We start from the raw sequence: 12,229 nt of genomic DNA, 5'->3' as shown, positions 1-12,229 counted from the left end.
ACCAGGTTTTGTTTTCCTCCTGCAGATCTCTATAACAAACATTTCTGATAGCATAGGTATCCACCCCCTGAAGTTCCCATTAAGTCTTTTAACCAAATTCATTTCCTTTTGCCTAGAGACCATCAAACTTATGATCGTTCAACAAAGGTTCCAGCCAGTTCCAGGTGAAGACACCACCACTGGCCATCAGGAAGCTACCCTGCCTCCACTAGTTGGAGCAGGGTGAGAGTTCTATGATCCCCAATACGTAGGGACTACACTTGGAGCCATCATGAAGCAGTTACAGAAAAAAGACCATTGGTCCTTCTGCCTCCCATAAAGATTTATGGGGATCACATCTCTCAGTGCGGAGATGAGGCAGTAAAATAGGGTGTGGAGGCAGGGAACATAAGGCTGATTCATCCTTCAGCTACGACAGGAAATATCCTCTCCATAGAGCATACACTGAGTAAATGACTTTGTAACTTTACTTCACCCACTTCACTTACATAGGGTGTACTCCAAGTAGAGGGTATTTAAACTCACAAAAACTCTGTAACGGGGCCTTCGAGCCCCTATGCTTTGGCTGGCTCCCACATTGTGGAGTGTACTTTCATTTTCAATAAATCCCTTCATCCCTTCCTTGCATTGTTTGGGTGTTTTGTCCAATTCTTCAAGACGCCAAGAACCAGAACACCCACTACTGTTAACAATTTTAGAGCCAAACCCTCCAGCAGGGATTGTAAAAGACTGGATGCTGTATGCATGATACAAATCCTTCAATCTTCAGGGAGAAGCTGGGAGTTGAGGGTTCATTCCTGATTGTAGGGAGCTGTGCTGAAGATGGGGTTTGTGGATGAGTATATCTCCACTCTTCCTGCCTGTTTCAATGTGGATATTTTCTCAGTTGTTTGGTGTTCAGGAGTCTTTCAACCAGTTTCTGGCTTTCTCTTGGAAGGAACTGATCCATGTATAGGTGTTTATTTGGTGCATCTGTGGGAGGAGGGATAGCCATGAGCAACTATTTCTTCATGTTGCTGATGCCACTTTCCAGAATTTTGTTTTGAGCAAATGGCTTGAAGCAGGAGAATACGGTAAGTGATTTTTAAGGTCTTAATCTCCTTAAGTTAAGGAGACTGTTTTGGCAAATATGTTTTGGAACAGATATCTGTTTAGAATCGCTGGCACCTAGGGACAGAGACACTAACCAGAAGACGTTCCTGAAATACAGGTGGCAAAGATTTAATCCAGGCAGGTGGTTTTCAAAAATAACAATAAGGGATAAGTCCAAGAATTGGCATAGTTTATACATAACCATAATGTTTATATTTATTTTTCTCCAAATAAGGCATTTCTCTGCATAAGATAATAAGTAGCTGTGCTTTTTGAGTAAGAGTAAATACATATTAAACATTTCTAAAGCATCTGGAAAAATACCCCTTTCCCCCATCTGTTCTGGACAGTTAAACATACTTTGGACCAGTTGAATTTTCCACAATAGTTTCTTTGGATATTAAAATGACTGAATTCTCCAAGCAGAAAATGAAAATCCTGAAATAGAGATGGAATAAAAAATATTACTTCTGTTCAATCAAATATAAAATTTAAGTGCACAATTAAACTACTTCTGTTTATGTGCTTTAACATTTAAGTCTTCTTACTCCATGCAATAATTGAAACTACCTGATGGAAAATAACCAATCTGAGATGGAATAAGATGAATCTGGTGGTCTCAGGGACAAGCACAGTTAGTCAAGTAGTGTTAGTAAAATCCATTTTTGTGTCTAATTTTGATAGCAAGCCATTAGGTCAGCACTGAGTTTAAGAATGTGGCCCAAGAGAAAAGCTGAAACATCATGTCCTCACTGTTTCTAACTTCAGCCCCATCTGGTTGAAAATTTCTGCAGTGCTTCCCAGAACAGCTTTTAGATAACACTGAGGCATTTGAAAGGAGCTTTCTAAGGACCAAATAATCTTCAAAAATTTCTAAAGAGAAACCAATGGTCTTCTAAGCCTTTGCTACTCAAGATTTTTATCGTGGGCCAATAGTACTGACATATCCTGGGACTTGTTAGAGTTGCAGAATCTCAGGCCCCACCCAGGCCTACTGAATCAGAACGTTCTTTTTAACAAGATCCCCAGGTGATTTATATTAAAATTTGGAACATATTAAGTCTTGTTTTAAGCTCTTTGAACGGGTTTTGGTTGGGGGTGAGAGAGTTCCACGTTTTAAGAGATAAATGCTGATTCTTTGGGAGGAGAGTTTGGCATTTTAGCTATGCAGTTGAACAGCTCACTGGGAAAATGCAGAAAAGGAAAGGGCCTCTTTGGGATCACAGCCTCTGGCGGCAACCATGCTCAGAGGACTCACCCATCCTGTGGTGCAGTGGAGTTTCTTGACGTCTTTGGGTCACTTTTCAAGTTTAAATGAAACCCGCCTCTTTCTACATCAGGCAGGAGGTATTAATGCTTTCTCCACAAATTCGCAAACCCACGTGTGTGTCGTTATGCATTTATGGATTAACAGCCGTCTTCAAGGTGCTAATCCTTCAGCACTTGATCAGACAAGAGAGAATAACTAGACCTACAAATAGCCTGACTTTTTAATTGCACAAAAAACACTTCCCTCCTCCCACAGGAGGACACAGATCATTCCATAATCCAAGACACGGAGAGATGCTCACTGAGATGCGTAACAGGGTCCAAATTCAGTCTTTTTCCAATTTTTCAAAGTGCAATTCTGTCCCAAACCTCTGCACAAGCATAGAACCCTGCCAGTTACATCTTGTGCAGTATGAGGAAATCCTTTCCATTTTAGTCTCTGGCAGTCAGGACCCCTCTATTTTGTTTTGAGATTGATTTTCTAGCTAAAACTTTGTACTTTTTGTTTCCAAAGATCTTCACGGGCAGAACAGACAGATCTGGATGGGGTGGATGAGCAGAGGGCCAGGGGGCCAAGTGGCTTCATGCTGAGGATGCAGCATAGGGGTGGGCTTGTGGGGAGGGCTCTTTCCCTCATTTCTCTTCATGGGTCTCTGGGTGTCTCCCAACCCTTCATGCTCTCGTCCTTATAATAGTAACATTCATGATCTAATTTAGTTAGCTCATCAGTGTGATTCCATTCAGAAATGACTACCTAAAATGATATCTACATTTTAAATAATAACTGTAATTTAACCATCACTTTAACTGGTTGCCTAGCTTGCCATTTTAGGACTTTATTATCATGCTCTACTTGGATATTTAAAAGGGTCTTCACTGAATCAGCCTAAAGCTTCTGAAAATCTCCACCTATGAATTACCACATGGAACCTTCAATGAATTCCTAAGCCCCTGTGTTCCATAATAGAGACAGGAATAGCGAGAAGAATGCTGACTTTGAAGCAGGATGCACCGAAGTCAGCATCTTAGCTCTGTCATCTTGGTTAAGTTACTAACGTCTCACTGAGTCTCAGTTCCTCACTGTATTGAGGGAAGTAATACCTACTGCATAGTTTTCTGTGAAGAAGAGATAGCAAACATATGTTGCTTAGCAAGAATACTGGCACCTAGTGGGGAAACAAGAGGTTTAGTCCTTACTTTTAATCTCCCTTTCCTTTTCTTAATGAATGGTGTTTCAAGCCTGGTTTCTCCAGAAAACAGAGCCTCAGTCAAAAAGTTATGTGCTTAATCTTTACTGAGTAAGTGCAATCCAGGGAAGCAAAAGTGAAAGAACCAGGTAAATGAGGTGAAGGAAAAGAAGAAGTATAGGATGGTGCATTTCCAAGCTGTCTAGACTTGACCGGAAAACATCCTTGTTGCTCAATTATACAGGACATCACCAGGAAGGGCATATGGAAGCGTGAGTCTCAGCACAATTTCTTGGGAGGAGGAGAGAATAATCTATCTGTTGGCCCCTTTCTTTCTCCTGCTGCCCATTGGCCAAATCCAGCCCCCACCAGCACAATTGGATTGTCAACTTACCTACATTTCTAGGTTATTTTTGCCACAAGAGTGCTGGCATTGAGTCAATGAAAGGGCATGAGCCAGAAACATTAAATACCTGTCTCTCTGCAACATGCAGCTTTGAAGACCCATCTGGGAAAGTCAGTGGGTTGGGTGGTTTAGGAGGCCTCTGGCACCTGCACCTTAGCATTGACAGGAAAGCTCAAGGGTGGGAGGTGAGGGCCCTGCGGTGTGAGGTCGGAGGTGTGACATGACACACAGCCCGGTCCTTCCTCGAACTACACGGGACTTCAGGACTAGCTGCTTGCTGCAGCAGGGTCAACTGCTGAGCAGCTCCCCTGAGTGGGCAGGGACGAAGCTCAGTGGGCAAAGATGAACATCTTCTGTCTGTGCCAACAATAATGCCATTGGTGCCAAGCAATCTCCCTGGAGAGTCACCCATAGCACTGAGCAGAAAAATCATAGCCAACCAAATCTGAGAAGTACAGGAACTGGGTCTGGTATTGTGAGAATAGGATATGGGTTTTCAATAATTCATGAATGTGGAGAGTTGTAAAATCAGCTCTCAACACAGGTTGAGATGAACAAAAGGCTATGGAAGACACTGAAAACTAAGGGCTTAGCAACAGAGAGAAAGCCAAGAGAGATAAATTAAGACATTAAGAAAGAAGAGATTTTCAAATTACAGGAAGGGATCCTCAGTGTCAGATGATACAGAGAGGCCAAGTAGAATAGGAAGAAACAAAACAACAGAATTTTGTAACTGCCGCTCTGACCAGAACAATTTCTGTGGCAAGATGGGGACTAACTAAAAACATTGCTGAGTATTGAGCAGTGTGATGAAGTGAGGAAATAGAGCTAATTTTTAAAAAACTTTTAACTTAAAATTGGCAAATAGGAAAATAAAAGTTTTGGTACCTTGGTGGGGAGGGGGAAATCAGAGTTGAAGAAAGCTTTTTTTCAAAGCACAATTCATTTATTCAGTCTGCTGTGATACCTTTGGGTTGTTTCCAGCTTTTTGACAATTAGAGATAATGCTGCTATAAATATTCTTGTAAATGTCTTTGGGTGCATGTGTGTTCCTATTTTGGTTGAGCATCTCTAGCGATAGTCATGGTACATTTCAATATTCAATCAATAGCTCAGTTTACTGATATGTCCGTTACATCATGTTGATAAACCATCTGTTACCTTACTATTTATGTAAGTTTCTGTTCTGTAAGTTACTGATGGAGGTGTCTTAAAACCCACAGTACGTTGTTGAGAACTATGTCTCCTTTTACTCTTGTTAATTTTTGCTGTCTTAGAAAAACATACAAATTTTGAATTGTATATTTAAACATTTACAGATTTAGAGCTTTTTTATATCTTCTTGGTAAGTAGAAATTTTTATTGCTATGAAATTTCCTTCTTTATCTCTAGTAATATTTCTTATCTTGAAGTGTTCTTTATCTGATATTCACTATCTCTTGCTCGGAGTTTGGAAGGAATATCTTTTTACATCCTTTTACTTTCAATCTTTCGAAGTCCTTATATTCAAGACTTGTCTCTTGGAATCAGAATATGTTTTAAAATCCTATTTTCTCTGATCAAACATTGACATTTCTAAAGCATTTAGTTCGTTTATGTTTATTATAATTATCTAGAAGCAAGGTATTTTTAAGATAGTGGAAGCATTTATTCTATTTGTGGACAGGAGGGAAGGAAAAACTAAAGAGATTGAAAATGTAAGTGAGGGAAAGAAAAATCTTACCTTAAGTAGCTGTCTACTTGTCTTTCCCTGGAGTCCCTTATCCCCACATTCTTCTATGTCCACTTTGTCACAGCTTCAAGGGGGCAGCTTTCCCAGATCCTGCTAATGCTGCTGTTCTGATTAATTTGGAACTTTGGAAGAAGTTTATTTGGAGTGGCAGAAATAATGACTTTTTAATTTATCCTTCTGACTTTTGTCTTAATATGTAATCCAAATTTATCTAAGTTTTTTTCACACAAGCTCGTACTCCCTGTACCTACTATATTATAACCTTCCCTTTCTTTATCGAGTGGCTAATTTAGTGAGCACTCACTTGTGTTTGTTGCACGGTGGGATGAAAGGGGAAGGGGCATGGTTGGGAAGCAGGCTGGATATATTGGCTGAGCACTGAACTGTGCAGCCTATAACAACGGAGAGCTTGTGATTCTCTGATGCTCAAAAGCTGAGGCTGACCTTCTCCTGGCTGTACTGTTTGCCAGCTTTTCCTTAGTCAACTCCCAAATGAGAGCATCCTCAGCAGAAACTCCTTGCTACTTGGTGAGACAGATAATCCCAGTGGTTAAATTCATGGGCTCTGAGGTCACACTGGTTTAAAAGCTTGGCTCTCTTCTTTATAATCTGTGTGATCTTGAGCAAGTTCTTTACCTTCTTGAGCCTTCATTTCTTCATCTGTGAAGTGGGGATAAAATGATAAAACGATACTACTTTAAGGATTTTTAATGAGGAAAAAATGAGCATATATGTTGTGATGTTAATTTTACCTGCCATAGTACCCAGTTATTTAATTAAACAGTAATCTAGATGTTGCTCTGAAGGTATTTTGTAGATGCAGTTAACATGTGCAATCAGCTGACTTTAAGTAAAGGATACTATCTTTATCATCTGAGTTGGCCTCATTCAATCAGTTGAAAAGCCTGAAGAGCAGAACTGAGATTTCCAGGGGAAGAAGAAATTCTGCTTCAAATTCTGCTTCAGCCTGCTGGCTGCCTATGGATTTTGGACTTGCCAGCCTCACAATGGCATAGACCAGGTCCTTGAAATAAGACACAATCTGTACTTATATCCTAGTGGTTCTGCTGCTCTGGAGAACCCTGACTAACACATATACGCAAAGCCTCTGGCACAGTGCCTTGCTGGCCATCAGTCCTCAGGAAGTGTTGGCCTACCGTTATTATTTTATGCATATCTGATTAGCATACAGAATGCTTTCTGGAAGCATGAAGCTGTTAGAGTATAATCCCCACCAAGAGGCAAGCTCAACAGTCATTCATTCTTGTTATACCTCCTGCAGTTGTGAGCTGCCTCTGTTCTGTTTTGTTTTGTTTTTCTTGTGCTATGATGGTGCTTATGATGCTCTTCATAATATCACAGGTCTTGCACCACTCCCCACTTGGCAGCTGATTTGCCCCCCTGTGCTTCTTTGACATTTCCTTGAAAAGGCCACTGGCCACCAAGCTGCACTTCAACCTCAGCCTCTACCTCTTCCATCCTCTGCAGCACGTGTGGCACTGTTGCTTGTGTGCCCTTTGTGGTTGTTTTGTGAGTCATCATTGAACCCTAAAATATTCCATAATGGAAGAAACAGCAACCACAGAGAGTTGAACTTCATCCTGACTGGAAAAAGCACCCTATGAAATGTCAGTTCATGGGCTGAGAGCTTCGGATAGCACTTGATTTACTGCAGTCACTCTATATAAGAAAATATTTTTGTAGGTCAAAAAGATTGAATATTGGTAACTTCATATGCTTCACCCTAATAATTGCACTGTTCCTTACTGGAATGGATTTATACAGTCTCTCTATATATTTTTAATTAAAAGATGTTTCTGTGACCAGAGTATTACAGCAAATCAGTGCTATATAGGACTGCACTAAGCAACATACAGGTGTTGTTATTGTTATTCTCATTAGACTTTATAGCAAAAGGCAATCCAAGGGCATCACAGAGTGAGTCTTGGCCTGAACAGGCCACTTTCCTGATGTTGGTCTCTTGGAGATGGAGTGGGTTCAACGAGGAGGGGTGGGAATCTCTCCGATTGTCATTACAGACAGGCAGGCTTGGAGCAAGCTATGCCTCCTGCCTGGAGAACCATCGCAGAGCCATTTGTTTGCTCCCCTGAGTATTAGGTGTTTTGTTAGCAGCTGTTCTCTGCCAGTGAGTGGTTTTCATTGTTTTGTGAATTTTTAGTACAGATGGTATCAAAGGTTATGTGGCAAGATGCTAAGCATATACTTATGTAGGCTTTTGTAAAGTAGAAAAATATTGAATTTTAGTCATTAAAAATTTTACAATTCTGTCTTATGCATCACACCATCTACAGAGGCTATTGAAGTGCCACATCCTTACTGGATGGTCAGTGAAAATGTAAGCTGCCATGCCATGTAGTGGTGTCAAGGCCTTAACTTTTAGCTGGACTCAGGCTTAAGTCCTAGTTCTGTTAACCTTGGGTAAGTTAACCTCACTGTGACTCAGTTTTCTCACTCAAAATGGGGACAGAAACAGTCCCCTATCTAAAAGGATTGTAGTGAGATAATATCTGTAAACCATGGTGCTATGAATATAAAAGCATAGTATGTGCTGACTATTGTTATTAAATGAATGACTCAGTACACAGGAGACATTTTAAAGTTCAAATTGTGTTACAAAGAAGCAATACACTACTGAAAGCAAACAATCTACAAGATGCCCAAACTCCAAAAAAGATACGATTCTTTTTCTCGTCTTAGGATGGTATTGGTCACTGTGTGCTATTATGTAGGTCATAGACTAGCTTAGGTCTCAACAGGACTTTTGTTACACTGTTTCTGTTCTAACCCATTTCTTCCGCCTGGCACTTGATACCTCTTTGACAAATGCCTGAAGTGGCTGATGCAATCATTTTCCTTCCTACTCACCTGTGGCTGTGGCATTGATATTGTTCATTGGGCTCCATCAACAAGATAACTTGACAGGTACATCCAGATCCACACACTTACCCTGAAATTAGAGACTGTATCTATGCATTTTGTCCATAATGAGTTAAAAATGAATATATTTCGCTTCTTTTGTTCTTCTATTGCTACCTGGCATTTTAGAATCTGACAGTATATAATCATAGGAAAGTATTATTCTGAACTACTAGCTTCTTTGAAAGGCATACCTCACAAGAACTCAGAGGGAACCTAGACATCTTTATGAGTTCTTTTAAAAAAATGTCTTGGAGGAAGCTTGGGATCTCAACAGTGCATGATTTTTCTCACTGCTCTGAAAACTGCATTCAGATTCACTCCAAAGCTACAAAACTTGCATCAAAGAATTCAGCCCAAGGGGAGAGAAATGGCCTTTTCAGCAAAAGTGATAAAAATAACCTAAATTTCCAGGGTGCCTTTCCACCGAAGAACTCATAAAGCCTTTACAGGATTTGGTGAAAGGATCTTTATCCAGAAGCGTTCCTTTTCTTGGGTAGCATTTGATTGATAAAGTTTCTCAAAGTTTAAATGTATTTCTGAATGTCTTTCTCATCTTTTGTTATTGTGTTTTCTGCTTGAACACATTTCAGTTTAACTTGTGGACATCCATTCTTTTAAAGAAAAAAATCAGGGCAAGAGCTGAGTCACTTTTCTTAGTTGTCTCATCATTGAGTTTCTCTGGATAGCATTTTCTTCCCAAGTCCTTTTTTCTTGTTCAGCCACTTCTAACTTCATCTTTCCACTGCATTTCAATCATTCCCAGCCAGGGCCAATTAGCAGACAGTGCCTCACTCCAGGGCCCAGGGCCCCAATTAACAGCCTTTTGTTTTAATAGAATGTCCTATTCCATTCACTAGTGTTCAGAACCTTTGGCCTTGGCTCTACCAGAAAGCTGAATCTTTTGTTTCCTCCCATTGTGCGATGGTCAGTCTTATTACCTGTAACTCCTGGCCTTTCATTGCCTGCACGTATACAGCTGTCCCTTGAACCACACAGGTTTGAACTGTGCAGGTTCACTCACACACTTGTTTTCTTCCTCCTTTGCCACCCCTGAGACAGCAAGACCAACCCCTCCTCCTCCTCCTCTTCCACCTACTCAATGTGATTATCCCCTTGCACTTAATGAAGAGTAGATATATTTTCTCTTCCTTATGATTTTCTTAGTAAGATTTTCTTTTCTCTAGCTACTTTATTATAAGAATACAGTAAATAATACATATAATGTACAAAATATGTGTTGTTTATATTATTGGCAAGGCTTCCAAGCAACATTAGGTTATTAGTAGTTAAGTTTTTGGGGAATCAAGTTATACATGGCTCTTTCACTGCACCTGGGGTCAGTGCCCCTAATGCCTGCATTGTTCAGTGGTCAACTGTATTTGTTTGTGGTGCTAGGGGAATCAACTTACATTCCCATACCCCTGAGGTATCCACTTCTTAATGTTTTTTTCAGCCTTTCTTTAATTTCATACACATTACCCAAATTTTCCAACTCTGTTTTAAGTCAAGTATTTTATTATAAAAACAAGTATTTCTATTTTCAGACTGTTTATTTTTTTCTATTATTATTATTATTTTTGAGACATGGTCTTGCTCTGTCATACAAGCTGGAGTGTAGTGATTCTATCTTACCTTACTGCAGCCTCAAACTCCTGCACTCAGGCAGTCCTCCCGTCTCAGCCTCCCAAGTAGATAGAACTTGGTGGGCACCCCTATGTCTATTTTTATTTTTTTTGAGACTGAGTCTCTCTCTGTTGCCAGACTGGAGAGCAGTGGTTCGATCTTGGCTCACTGCAACCTCCACCTCCTGGGTTCAAGCGATTTTCCTGCCTTAGCCTCCCAAGTAGCTGGGACTACAGGCGCATGCTACCACGCCTGACTAATTTTTGTATTTTTAGTAGAGACAGGGTTTCACCATGTTGGCCAGGATGGTCTCGATCTCTTGACCTCATGATCCGCCCACCTCGGCCTCCCAAAGTGCTGGGATTTCAGGCATGAGCCATCGTGTCCGGCCCCATGTCTAATCTTTAAAAAAAATTTTGCAGAGATGGGGTTTTGCTATGTTGCCCAGGCTGGTCTTGAACTCCTGGCCTCAAGTGATCCTCCCACTTTGGTCTCCCAAAGTGCTGGGGTTATAGGTGTGAGCCACCACACCTGGCCTATATCTTTCTATTATAAAAGCTGTATATGTTCATTATAAAAACAAGTTAGAAAAAACTTTCTGTATGTAATCCTACCTCAAAGAGATTAACAATGCCCCCCACTTTTTTTTACAGTTTTGTTATTGATCCCCCAAAATCAAAATTGGAGTCATTCCTTATAGGAATGAATTTTTAAAAAATCAGAACTGAAAGAAGCAGTACACTTGGCATGATGTGCCAAGTATTTATAAATTTTGTATCGATTTTGTAAAAAACTAATATTATTTTGTGACTGTTTCCTCAGGTCTTATATCCTCCAACAACTCCATGAGTTGATTGTTTGAAAGCATGTGAGGGTTTAGGTAATCCCGAACGCTCATAAAACTCTAGGCCCTGAATGATGGATTATGTTGCTTGTGACTTCAAAGAAAGGAAAATAATAACAGACCAGGGTCCCTGGAAAGTGAAGGGACAGTTATAAATGTAACAAACTTTGAGATATGTGTATCAATCATGGTTCTCCAGAATAGAGCCAATAGGAGATATATGTGTATATATATACACTTAGAGAGAGAGAGAGAGAGAGGCTTATTTTCAGAAATTGGCTCACATGATTGTGGGGGCTGGCAAGTCTGAAATCTGTCAGGCAGCCTGGCAGGGTGGAAATTCAGGCAGGAGTTGCTGTTGCAGTCTTGGGTCTGAAATCTACAGGGTAAGGTGGCAGGCTGGAAACTCAGGCAGGGTTTCCACGTTGCAGCCTTGAGGTGAGGGAGGTGGAGTTCTGTACCCAAAGAGTCACTAAGCAACCTCTTAAATAATTGTTTTCATTTATAATCTGCAACCAGGCAATTCAATACCAAAGGCTCAGGAGGTGCCTGACAGTAAATGGTTGAAGAACAATCCAGAACTCAAAGAAATGCTGAAAGTTAAATGCTCGTTCCTGGTTGTATTACTGCATATGTGTTGAATTAAATAACTTCTGTTTCTTAATGACTCGCATTTTCAAAGGCCAAACCTCCACATTAAAACCAACCGACACAAATCATTATGAAACTGTTAGGGGATAGGCTGATTCCTGTGCTAAAACTCGTCAACAGCATACAAAGATGAAATGCTTCCCCAGTGATTTTACAGACCTGCAGCCAACATTTTAGGCTTCAGGAAATCTGCAGCCAGGTCGCTGTCTTCTGTAAGCAGCGTCTGCTATAATTAGAGTTTGGATCAACTCAGAACCTCGTGTATACTTATGATTTGTATAATAGCACAGAAAGAAACTTCAGAATAATCTGTCTTATAAAAGAATGGAAAAATCCTGTGTTAAGTGTGAGCAAATTGAGTCCAGGGCTTCCTTACTCAGGGGTTGGCACAGAGAAGACAGACCTGGTATCATTCAAGGATGCGATCTGCCTGGGTAGGTAAAAAAAAAAGGAAGATGGATAAGAGAGTTTAGGGTTTGGGCAAG

At 40.5% G+C, this 12,229-nt stretch overlaps 1 long non-coding RNA gene across 1 annotated transcript in view; it reads left to right on the top strand.

The window, feature by feature from the left end:
- Window positions 1–621, top strand: part of LOC131383383 (uncharacterized) — a 28,942-nt gene extending 28,321 nt beyond the window's left edge. The window contains exon 3 of the long non-coding RNA XR_009213372.1: window positions 117–621. This is a non-coding gene — a long non-coding RNA (uncharacterized LOC131383383). The remainder of the gene's footprint in view (window positions 1–116) is intronic.
- Window positions 622–12,229: the final 11,608 nt, after the last annotated feature.

Source organism: Hylobates moloch, unplaced genomic scaffold, assembly GCF_009828535.3.
Source record: "Hylobates moloch isolate HMO894 unplaced genomic scaffold, HMol_V3 SCAFFOLD_4, whole genome shotgun sequence".
NCBI classification, from domain to species: domain Eukaryota; kingdom Metazoa; phylum Chordata; class Mammalia; order Primates; family Hylobatidae; genus Hylobates; species Hylobates moloch.
The sequence above is the reverse complement of the archived record's forward strand: the minus strand, read 5'-3'. Positions and strand labels throughout refer to the sequence as shown.